Source organism: Erpetoichthys calabaricus, chromosome 4 (assembly GCF_900747795.2).
Source record: "Erpetoichthys calabaricus chromosome 4, fErpCal1.3, whole genome shotgun sequence".
NCBI classification, from domain to species: domain Eukaryota; kingdom Metazoa; phylum Chordata; class Cladistia; order Polypteriformes; family Polypteridae; genus Erpetoichthys; species Erpetoichthys calabaricus.
In genome coordinates this window covers 31,193,315-31,206,442 of record NC_041397.2, presented here as the reverse complement: position 1 = coordinate 31,206,442, position 13,128 = coordinate 31,193,315, and the positions used below count along the sequence as shown (strand labels likewise).

Here is a 13,128-nt window from a genome sequence, read left to right as displayed (position 1 = left end):
GTAGGTAATAAATTTGTATTTGCTTGTGAAAATACTATGTAACATTAGAAAAAACATTAACATTAATATAATGACAAGTCGCAAGAATGAGTATATTCAGTATTTTGCTTGGCCTCTCTTGGAATAGAGAACTGAAGCATTACTATTTGGCTCACTGAGGCTAAATCTGAAAAGATATGCTATAACTGTTTTTTGTTCTTTTCCTTATCTAAGTGATCCCACTCAACTTCAGGTGTGTTGAGGTTAGGACTCTGAGGTGGTCAAATATTGTTAGTGTTCTGTCTGCAACAGTCACTATAGGTAGGTCTTAATTGTGTTCGCAGATGAGTGGTTTGTGATATGGCTCAGACAAATCCATTTGATGAATAATAGACTGGCATAAAGGGCCAACATAGTCAAAAGCAATGCTTAGGTGTGCTGTGGTATTTAAATGATGTTCATTTGACATTAGGAGGCAAGGAAAATATTCCCCAGCTTATTGCACTACAACCACTAGCCTGTATCATTGATACTAATTAGGTTATAGTATATCCATATTCCAACTTTACCATTTGCATATTGCCGAAAAGATCAAACCAAAGACACAACCTCTTGGATCACATGTCTTATCCATTGTGGTATTTGGTGTAACAATGGATAAACCTCTAGACCAAATCTGCATCCAGTGAATTGTAGCCACATGGTTGGCATCTTGTATATAAATGTCTACGTGTGGAAGTGTGTGTGTCTGTCTGTCCGGCCCGGAAGTGCGAGGCTCCAGCATGAAGCTGAAAGAGCCAGCAAGGCGGCCCTAAGTTAACGAGTCGGAAGAAGAAAGATTGGTGACGGCGTCACTTTCTTTCAGCTTCATGCTGTAGCCTCATCTAAGTGAAACCGCTGAGGAAAGACAAACCAGAGAGAAACTCGCTTAGCTTCTGAATGATAAGGGGGGTGAACACATCTGCAAAACAAAACTGCTGATTCTGCATTTCAATTTTTTTTCTGACGATTTCAATAGTTTTTAGGAGCCCGGGCTTTTTACAGCACGGACTTACACAGCTAGTACAGTGGAACCTCTAGATACGAGTTTAATTCGTTCCAGCACTGAGCTTGTATAGCGAATTTCTCGTATCTAGAACAAACTTCCCCATTGAAAATAATGGGAATCCAGTTAATCCGTTCCGCACCCCAAATATATTAACATAAAAATCAATTTTCCTAACAAATAACACTGATAAATTATATATACTGTAGTCTACCTTTAATAAATAACACTGGTAAATAATATAACTGATTATTAAAAGAATTAAAACAGGTGTCTAAAGTGCAGTAGAGCATTCAATAAATCTTTAAATAAATAATCCTTAAAACAGTTGTGAAGTGGAGGTTTAAAATACACAAGAATAACAATCCTTTAACACGAGGTTAAAACGTCAAAAGGATGCAGTCTTTAAAAAACAGATGACAATCCCTGGTGCTTCTTCTCTGTTAGCGTCTCACCTGCGGGCTCTGCAACAGGTGAGACACTCTTAATGCAGCTGACCTTCTCTACACCGTCCTGCTTCAGCTGTTTGGCTCGCCTGTTCAGCTACACTGTTCAGCTACATGCGAGCCTGCACTCGCTCGCTCGCTCGCTCTCCCGCACCGACTTCCTGCCTGCCTGCCTGCCTGCCGCAACCTCCGTTCTCTCTCCTCTCCTCTCCTCTCTTTTCTTTTACTTCTCCCCCTTAACCGGCTCGCGCTTCTCTATATATGCGGGGAAGACATGGCAGCTGCAGCCCATCAGGCACAGGAACAATCATGGATGTGGGCAGTTTCCCACCTGTGCACTTAAGTGAGAAACGCAGACACCGCAGATCGCGGCTCGCAACTGCTACCACGCCCCCTCGCTAAGCTGAGAGCTATACCCACAGCCTGGCTCGTGGCTCGTTACGCGAGCCAATGCTCGCATTTAGATCTGAATTTTTCGCTCATACTTTCCTCGTATTTTGAATTTCTCGTATACAGAGGTGATCGTATCTCGAGGTTCCACTGTATTCTATAAATACCTTAGAAGTGAATTCTTTAGGCTTTTAAAGGACTGGTGGGAGACTTAAACAGCCTTTTAACGTTGTGGGTTTTTTTAATTGAATAAATCATTCTTTTTGCTATTTATGAATCTTTGGCATCAGTCTGGATTTTGTGAGACATAAGGGTACTTCTTTTACTGTATGGATATTAAGGCAGTTAAGTTGTTTCATTTGAAGTGATTTATTTTTAACACATTTAATTCAAGGTACATTTCTTCATTAGCCCCATCCAACCATATAGTACTTAAAGTCTATGACATTAATTTTCCTCATAAGTATTAATTGTGTGCCAAATTGTAAAATCTCTGTCAATAAATGAGGCTTATGGCATATACAGGTAAAAGTACCCCTTGTTGTTTTTCTTCCTTAAACTAAACTGACTGCATATACAGTATGAATAAGGATAAAATTACATTAGGGTGGTAAAGCTTCTTGTAATGAACTGAAAAACCCAAGAAGGCTAATGTGTGGCTGCAGCTGGTGGTCTAGAGAGGACTGTAATTTTAATTACTACTCCGCTTGTCAGATTTGTGCTGTAAATATACAAAATATTAGAATGTAAACAAATACACTTGTAGGCTGCACGAAAGATAATTCAAAATTCAGTTTGTTATAGAAAGTTTGAGTTGATGTCATAAAATTATACAAAGGATAATTCCTCTTACATCCTTGTGTGTTATTTCCATCAAGGAGTTCAGTAGGTTCACCAACTCATTTTGTTTCTTTCCTTCCCTCTCATATTTTGGTTTTCTAACTCTTATTCACACACACAATTTCCAGATTCACAGCAAATTGTTTAATATGTACACTAAGTCTTATCTTCGCTATACATTTAAGTTTGTATGGTAGGTTAAGTTTTTCAGTTTCCTCAGAACTTGCTTATTTAGCTTTTTGTAATGTGGCTGCTCCCTAAGTCTGTATTTACTCCATTCTTTCAGATGCTTTGTTGTACGTGGTTCCTTCCCTGGAAGCGACTAATGTTTAGAGGCCTTGGCTGTTATTGCTTTATCTGTCAATTTTGAAAGATGTTTTGCTTCTTGAACCGAAGAAGCGAGAAAGTGTGCTGTCTATACAAATGAGAATCAAGCACCTTTTACAAGATTCAGTAAAATTTTTTGGCTTCAACCATATCTTGGAATTCTTGCTGTCTCCATGTGCCCTTATTAGTTTATTATTAGCTATGACTGTTTTTTCTCACATCCTAAAGACCTGCATGTTAAGTTAATTGAGTTGTCCTTGTGTCAGTGAGTGTATGAGCGTGCTTTGTGATAAAAGTTCTAATATTTGGGGCCATGTCTACCTTTCTGCATTTTGCTGCCAGGAATTTTAAATGAATTAAGTTCAAAATTCAGTACTGCATTATCATAGACCAAAATTCCCCCCTCCAGGAGCAGAATAACATACAATAAAACAATTGAAAGTAATGGGAGACCTCTCAGTCCATGAAACTCGTTTGGTTATCTTATGGCTAGGTTGTCCCAATATCACAATTAAATACTATTTAAAAGATGGCAAGTTTATCCACTTTAATTACATTACTTCTATACTTACTTACATGTCACACTCCTTAGGCTTTGAAAAACTATGTTTGAAAACTGTATATGTTAAATTACTGTTATGCTAAGTGTAGTGCAGGCTGCAGTGGTCAATTATCTTGTAAGTATAATGTTTCAAAGGTTTTTTTTCCAGAAGATAATTTAATTAGTTTTTAAGCTGGTGAAAAATACAGTAAGCTGCATGATGATGAGATTAAATGTATTTTATGTGCTGTACTTATTTTTTTTATTTCTGATGCTAGATATTTGTAAAATTACCCCTATTTACCCATATAATTTAAACTAAATACACAGTCACTTGTCTTCCTTTTACTAATAAATTTGTATGCAACTAGAAGGATAAATATTATTGAAGGTGTGAATTGCTTTACTTGCATATGTTATAGATAATCTGTTCATCGCATCTTCAGAAGCTTAAATGTACCTTTCAGATGTTTACTGTTGGTCAGGGCTCTTCAGTCCACCAGCAGGCTAATAGGACCCAAGACCTGTAAGATGTCCGTTTCTGAAACTACCCACACTGATGTAATAATAATAATAATAATTCATTACATTTATATAGCGCTTTTGTCAGTACTCAAAGCGCTATCCACACAGGGAGGAACCGAACCCACAATCGCCTTACTGCAAAGCAGCAGCACTACCACTGTGCCACCTATGAGGAATCAATTATCCGTTTGCTTTTCACTTCTTTTTATACCCTGTTTATTTCTAGTACCTTTGTAAGAAATGTTCAGTTTTCTGGCAATCTGTCTATTAAAATAACCTTCACTTCGCGAAAACAGTGATTGCCCCATGACCTTCCCTGGAGAAGCAGATTCAGAAAATAGGAACATGGATTGTTGGAAAATAGAGTGATGTGTTTTTTGAAAAACCTGTTTCGTTTTGCGATTTTTTTTACCCTGTGATTGAGCTTTAGAAATGCCAGTACCCTACAGCCCAAGGAAAGACCATTTACATGCTTTATTGAGTGGAATAACAGATTTAAGCTGTGAAAGCACAATTACAAAGGTTTCTGTAATCACCAATTAGCATTTAACCGTGATTACTGATGAGTGAGCTTAGAGTGTTTACCATTAGGGCACTTGAATAATGGCCACAGAAAATGAGGCTTTTCAGTCATATGTGAATAATAAATTATGCACCAAACAGCAACAGCTATTTGCAACTTTATTTATGTCTTAGCTCAATTTTTAAATCAATTTAACAGTATCTTGATAAAAACTATCAATATCTGTAAAAAAAAAAAAAATAAATAGGTGAAAATATCTGGGTGGCTCTACAACTTTAAATACTAGTGTAAACGTTTTATTCTGAGATTTTAAATTGTGCAGATTTTATTTGTATTTGTTCTGCAGCAGTCATTTTGATTTCCAGCCGTGATGATTTTTTTTTCTTTATTTTATTTATAGTTAATTTCATGACTTCATTTTGATGAAGTGATTTTTCTTTCTTGGTTGTGGTTCATACCCAAGTCTCCTGACTCGTGATGTCATTGTCTGGGGATTTTAAGATTGTGGCACTCTGTTCACTGTGTCTAAGATTATAGATACTGAAAGAATATTGGTGCTAGGATTGTGTGTTTAAGTACGTAAGGCTATGATTTTGATATGGTATTTTTACATTATAATGAATTAAGCTTGATAGTTTTGGTATTATAATTTTTATTTTTCTTCTATATATAATATATAAAATCCTAAGCCTAAAAGTGCAACGGTTTTATGTCATGTTATTTGTCACGCTTTAAAATGGGCTTATTTTAAAACCTACATATATGTTTGGTATCATTCTTTTCAGAATTTATCGAACTTTAATGTGATGTTGCTAGATTTTCAGATTATTATTCTGTTTTTTAAATTATGATTAAACGTAAAGACATTCATTGTTGCTTTTGACATTGCAGCGAGAGAAAATGTTAAAATTCTAAACAGAATTTTTATAAATGGTTTTGCAAGAACTTCTTAAAGAGCATCTTTGTACCCTGCAGATCTTCTCTGTTCCCCTCCAACACAAGATACTGAAGCTGCCATTGAAAATGATTTGACATAGAATTTTATACCTCTTATACTGCTGTCAGTTATGCAACACTAAGTACTCCTGAAATTAGGAGACGTAAGTGCCCAAACAAACGTGCGTCAACAGTCAGAGGTGTTCGGTTTGAACTGAACCGCTTACAGAGATGACCACCTGTTTATTATCTGGGCCTAAATGAATTTGGTAAATCGAGGATGAAGTGAGGAAACAGAGTATATAATTCCAGCAGTCTTCATTTAAGATGTACACTTAGCATCTGCTCTAAATTTTTAAAAGTCACCATTTTGTCATGGTTTTGTCCTTCAAGTACACTATTACAATAATGTTAAATTAATTCATTTAATCATTCATTTTGTTTTTGCTTTTACATTTCATTTCATATTAATCTGGTTTTTTTAGTATAATTCCAGAAAGAAGTCCAGTAAATAGACTCTTAGCTGGATCACAAATAATTTCTCCAACACTTCTAATTTGTCCTTATTGTGCAATTTTTCATCTGCGTTTTCTAGCTAACAATTCATTTCTTGACCAGTCATGCTATTAGACACAACCACGTAGCCATTTCTTTCCAAATAAGCTTGTTCATTTCAGTTACTCAGAGCGTATGTCAACAAAATTGGATACAGCACAGGAACTAACCCAGGACAGGGTGGTTGTCCATCATAGGGCACACTTACACAGAAACCTGCACTGTGCCTGTTTGAAGTTGACGAGTATCTTTTCACTTTTGACTTTTGGATCGGGAAGTAGTATCAGAGCATCCAGCAAAAAATCCATGCAGAGACAAGCAAACTCCATCCAGGCAGAGTCCCGTGATTCAAACCCAGAACACTAGAGGTGTGATGGAGGCAAAAAAAAAAATACAGAAATGATGGGTCTAGGCAAACTCTGTTAAGCATATACTGCATATTGCCTCTTTGTGAAAGATTCAAAGATTTTTGTATAATAAGCTATCTCTGAAATAATTCCGGTTTTGTGTTTCAAATTATCACTTGATTTTAATTCTTGAGTGTTCCATCTATACTGATCATTTCGCCTGTAGGTATTTCAAACAGTTCAAATTCTGCTGGTGAAACTGTAATGTCAGCTGCAGTCTATAGACAAGCAATAAGTGCATGATCTTTTTAAAAAACTGTTAATACTATACAATATATTAACCCAAAGATTATTTCTATGCATATAGTACATATGTTTTTAATAATGTTCAAAGAATAGGCATGGGCTAAATTGTTCTGTCAAGACTGATGGAAGAAAGAGAAGCAAATGTAAAATAACGACTATATTCTTGATAAGAATAGCAAAGGTGAAAAGATGATATAGCAGTGCAGATGTTAGCACCAGATTTCTGGGTACAATTCAGGTTTTAGTGTTCACATGTTGTTCCGGTGTCTGTGTTAGATTTCAAATCGGTTTTTGATTTTCTTCCATATCTCAAAGAGATACATTTTAGGTTTGTTACTATTTCTGAATTGTCCTGCTTTAGGGTTGAGTGTGTGCACGAGTGTCTTGTCTAATGACTGGTTCAAACCTTGCATACCATGCTGCTGTATATTAGGCTCTGACTCACCTTAAACCAGTAGAGGTGCTGTCATTTGAAATACAATGATTAAATAGAATTTCTGATCTGGTGTGCTCTTTGATAGGTCCGGTGGTTTTATTCCCCTCACTGCTGTTCTAGACAAATTGGCTTCATTAAATGGATTGATAGTATTTTTAGTTTGTTCCCTATTCCATTTCCTTCAAACTGTTTACACTATTACAGGATCCTAAAGAGTCAGTGTGTAGTGTTACATGTAGTATTAAAAACAATCCAAAAAAGTGTTAATTATTCTCAGTGGAATCTTTACCAGACCATGCTATTTATTTGTTGTCACCTTGTTCAGAATATATGCAGTAATTAAAATGATTTATTTTCATACTTAGTTGTATCTTATATAATTCTTTAAGTACTTACATCAAGGTAGAATGGGTAAGCCCAAATTCTGACCATGGCACCTATATATCAGTTGTTTTTAAACTGTTGTATTTTGTGCAGATTATTTTAGAAATTTTATGTATTACTGAACCTGCTTAGTGCAATTTATTTTTGCACCATCAGGCAAAAGACAGAACTAATCATGGAAAATGTGCCAGTCCATCACAGTGTATATGCCCACACTAGGTCAATTAAGAGTTATTAGTTTACCTAACATACATCTTTGGAATGTGAGTCCAAAAACCTCAAAACCAAGAAGAAAACATGTTCTTTGTGGAGAGGAATTGCAAACTCTACACAGCGTTTATACCAGCTTTCAAATATATAATGAAATAGCTAGGTAAGAATCCTAAAAGCTGTGGGTCACAGATTTTCCATGACAGTTTGTGTTTATTGATTTTTGATTGACTCTGATGTATTTCAGAATGTATAAAGCTGACCTAGATTCTGCAAAAAAACAAGACCTACATATTGGACGTGTGCTGCCTAATTTATTATAGTGCATTTGTGGTAATTGATTATATGTCACCGTTTCCCTGTTGTACCCTGCAGATCATCTATGTGTTTCAGGTCATGTGATACCATGCATAATTGTGTAGTTTATCATTTTATGCACGTAAGTTTAAACTAAAGAGTGTATAGCTGAGGTATCTGTTTTGTTGTTAATGATTATGCAAGTGTGTCCCAAGCCAAAACAACTGGATCTCCCTCTACAGCAACTACAGTGGTCAATAATCAAATGTTTATCATGACTATATAGCCGATGCTTATGCCAATGTATAATTATTTTGATTTTTTTCTTGCTACTGTTCCTCTAACAACCTTTATATTTACAGAGAATATACAGTAGGCTTTAACTAAATGTATGAAAAAATGTCCTTTATTATGTAAGGTGTTTCTAAGCATGTACAGTATGCTAGAAATTTATCTCAGGAGTGTAATACTAGAGAATGGATTCCTTATGCTTAAATAATAGTTTGGAAAGTTTCACGTTAATGAAGGAGTACAAAGAGAATTTAGTACCTGTGTTTTGAACAGATTTAATGCAGCATTTCTTAGTTTTACTTTGCAGTGAGAAGTTAAGCAAAATGACACCTTTTATTGGCTAACTGAACAGACTACAATATGCAAGCTATTGAGGCCCCTTCTTCAGGCAGGTTGTAATCAAGTTTTACTTGTAATTTACTTTTTCTTCTGAATTTAAATTGTGTAATAATGTGCCTCATAGTAATTATCTCAACATTACTTGAATAATCTCACTAAACTTCAGTATCACAAAATTTAAAAATGCATACATTCCTTTGAATACATTAGAAATCTATTGCATATAATTTTATGAATAGATTAATGAGTTTAATAACATGTATATGCATATCTATCTATCTATCTATCTATCTATCTATCTATCTATCTATCTATCTATCTATCTATCTATCTATCTATCTATCTATCTATCTATCTATCTATCTATCTATCCTGACTCACTCATCACGAAATCTCCCGAACCATGACAACTTGGGACTTAAAATTTGGAATGTACATTACCCTTAGCCCATAGGTGTTCGCTAAGAAATGGTTTTAAAAATTTTGTGGCCCAAGCGCGTTCTGTCTGTATGTCTGTCTGCTTTTCACAAGAGAATTACGGTCATGTGCTTTTCTCCCCACGCGGGGAACACTCTCCCGTCAGAGCTGAAAACGATCAGATATATGTACGCAGATATGTACTCCTTATATTACAATCCACTACAAGAAACCTCCATTTTTCAAATACCCACCGCCTTTGCCCCCCTGTGACCAAACTTCATACAATGGGTGACCGAGCCTTTGCAGCTGCTGCTCCACGGCTCTGGAATGCCCCACCAGAGAGCCTCAGAACACAGCAGATTGTGGGCTGTTTTAAAAAACATTTAGGAAAGCTTATTAACAAGAATGCTATAATTATTGTTGTTTTATCTCTGTTTTTATCTTGCCTTGCCTTTGTTTAATCTTTTTATATTGCACTTTGAGATTTACTGCTAATGTAAAGTGCCCCTATAAATAAAATGCATTATTATTAGATATAGTGCCAACATCTATTGATTTTTAAAGTTTGTCCTGTTTCATTACTATGTGGGCTCAGCCACGGGGTACAGCTAGTGTATGTATGTATGTATGTATGTATGTATGTATGTATGTATGTATACAAAAATCAATACTGTAGTAAATCATAATAGGGGCCCACTGGGATTTCCAGTGGTTTTGCATATTTTTATTAAGTTTGAAAGCTTGTTGTATGTATGAGCCTTTGAAAAGTTTAAAGTTATATATAGCCAAGACTGAATTATTTCTTCTTACAAACTCCGTAATGTCCTAGAAATTTTAATCCTTTTTTTTTAATTAGTAGGAAACAGCAAAAACAGAGCACTTTGTCATATTACAGTATGTTTGTGTGTACTAAGCCAGGTAATATTTAATAGAATTCTTAATAGCCTTTACTCTTCAGAAGCACCCTTTTCAACACCTACAGAGATCAATGTCAGACTTATTCAGTCTGCAAAGGAAAAAAGAAAGATAAGTCTACATTAAACTGGTGTTAGTTGAATAAATAATTTTGAACTTGACTCATTTTGCTGTTGAACCCTATAAACAATGTTTTTGTCTTTATTTTTAACAGTATAATTACTGAATGCAATTTTGCATTTTCAATGATATCTAAACACCAACATCTTGACTGGTTATAATCAGGAGACTTATTTTTAGTTTCAGTTGAATTATGTATGTACAGACATGTTTTTCATAACTCCACAATAATCTCATGATAGCCAGAAAATGTTTGTTTGCTTTATTTTTTATTTAGAGTTGATGTAGGTGGTGAAGGGTTTCACTGTGCTGTCTGAAAAATCTAGTCATTGTCTGGTTGAAATCCACACATTCTCCCTTTTAATGTCCCACAAAACACCTTTTGATGTCCCCAAAGATAAAGTTAATTGGCGATTCCAGATTGTCCATCTTTGAATGTGTGTGTGCCTGAGTAGGTGCTACAATAAGCTGGTGTAGAGTTCTGGGTTGGTTACTGCCTTGCATCCAGTGCTTGTAGCATTGGCTGTAGTCCACCAAGTTTCTAAAGTGAAGTCTTTTTCAAGAATGTATTTAAAATTAAAAGTAACAAATTGAAAATGTCTGTATTTGAGAATAATCTAGACTATTTAACTTATGAAGACTATTGCTTTAAGTGATTTATAATTCATTGAAAAACTTACTGTATATCCTCATTTGAAGCAAAGTTAATTTATCAATGATCATTCTAGTGAGAATGTGATAAATGATATAAAAAAATGCCTGAAATTTTTCAATCTTGATTTTATATTCATAGCATTTTTTTATCAAAAAGTGCTTTACAGAATTATCAAGATTACAGTACAGTATCATGTAAGAAATTAACATTACTTGGGGCATTTCTGCATTAAGGGCCAGTGTGACTTGTACAAAGCTCTCTCAGTAATTTATTATAATGTCTATAACAGACCTCAGCTTTGTATTCTTAGGCACTGTCTTTATAACTTTCTGTCATATGCTCAATGTAAATTATGAAACTAGAAAAATACTGCTTCTTGTAGTATGTGAAGTTGTCTTTGTATTGAGTGCTACAACCCTGTTTCTGGCTTTAAGGCTTAAGCCAATGGCCCTACAGTGATGTGTACACAGTTGGGAGTGTGTGTACATTTACACAACTCAGTATAGTTACGTTTTGTTCTAAATTCTCAATATGATTCTATCTGCCTAAAAATAGTTTTCGTTATTATGTGCTGAATGTTATCACATTATTATACTGCTTATTTTCTTGAAAGTAAAAAAAAGTTGCACAAAAATAATATGCTAGTATTATGTAAATAAAATTATTAATTTGAGCCATAGTATAGTTCAAATCCATAGCCTATAAAAATAATTTCCATTTTGTATTTGAAAATTTCTTGCTCCTGCTCTGTTCAGTGCTTGAATGGACTGGGTGTTGGGCAAGGTTGTGGGGTCCAGTGGCTGTGGGGCATCTATTGGTGAAGAAGGATTCACTGATCTTGACTTTGTCAACGATGCTGTGATCTTCGCGGAGTCAATGGAGGAGGCTTTGACTGGGGCACTCAAGAGACTGAGAGAGGCGTCTGAGTGTTTGGGCTTGCAAATGTCTTGGATAAAAAACAACATCCTGGCCTTTAATGACCTCTTAGGCACAGCCATCAGCAGTGTGTTTGTCTGCGAAGAGAGTGTTGACCTTGTTGAGAGGTTTACTTACCTTGGCAGTGACATTTAATGTCTCTGGTGACTCTTTTTCTATGAAGTCAATAGAAAGGATTAGGAGAGCATGGGGGGGGTGGGGTCTGGTTCATGAGGTCTCACTGGAAAGGGGTGTGTTGTGTTCCCGATTTCTATGCAAAAGGACTAAGTTCCAAGTCTTTAGAGTCCTGGTGATACCTGTCTTGCTATATGGTTGCAAGACATGGACGCTATCCAGTGACCTGAGACGAAGACTGGAGTCCTTTGGTACTGTGTCTCTTCGGAAAATCCTTGGGTACCGTTGGTTTGACTTTGCGTCGAATGAGTGGTTGCTCATGGAGTCCCGAATGAGGCACATTAATTACATTGTGAGGGAGCGTCAGTTATGGCACTAGGGCCATGTGGTGTGATTCCCTGTGGGTGGTCTGGCTCACAAGATCCTCATTATTGAGGAACCAATTGGCTGGACCAGGCAAAGGGGATGCCCAAATAATACCTGGCTGTGGCAGATAGAGGGTCATTTCCGGAGGGTGGGACTGGACCGCGTGTTTACCTGGGGGGTTGCCAACCGGGATCCCAAGCTGTTTCGCTGTGTGGTGGTTGCGGCAACGTGCTGTACCAGTGCATGCTCCCCAATCTGACCTGTATTTGAATAGATTTGACAATGGCAAGGGAACTATGTTGGAGGAGCTACAATTTGAAGATATCTGGGGCTTGACCCCTACGCCTTTGTCTCAGTTTGAGTTTGTTTAGTAGCCTGCAGCAATACTTAAGAACATCATTATAACGCACTGTTTATTCTTGGTACAGTATAGAGAGTGTGTAATGTAAACCAAAGAAATGTATAATTTATATAAGGGACCATATTTAGTATGATTTTTATTAAGCTGTTTCAACATTTTCAAAGAAGCATTTTGTAGAGAAAATATGATTAATCATTTTCATTTGATAGGTTGTGAGATGTTCTCTTGTTGTGAGGTGATTATTGTGTCTCTAGAATGTTTTGTATGACTGACTTCAGTGATTTTAATCCTGGTGCTCACAGTATTGAAGAGCAGACAGAGCTTACACTGTTTTATACAGATGACACTCTAGCTATAACTTGCACCAGGGAATAAGAACTGGGTTGCAGTATCACTACTTGTTGTGTGACCCTATTTATATGCGAGTGTCTTGTCTTATTTCATTTTGCCCCTTCTTCCATATTTATACCTGCCTTATAAAACATACTTTGAGTGATGGGATGTTTGGGGCAAAGAGTTATTTT

At 36.0% G+C, this 13,128-nt stretch overlaps 1 protein-coding gene across 26 annotated transcripts in view; it reads left to right on the top strand.

Annotated features, from left to right (window-relative positions):
• nbeaa (neurobeachin a) overlaps positions 1–13,128 on the top strand; it is a 925,612-nt gene that overhangs the window by 218,242 nt on the left and 694,242 nt on the right. The gene's annotated exons all lie outside the window — the stretch shown is intronic.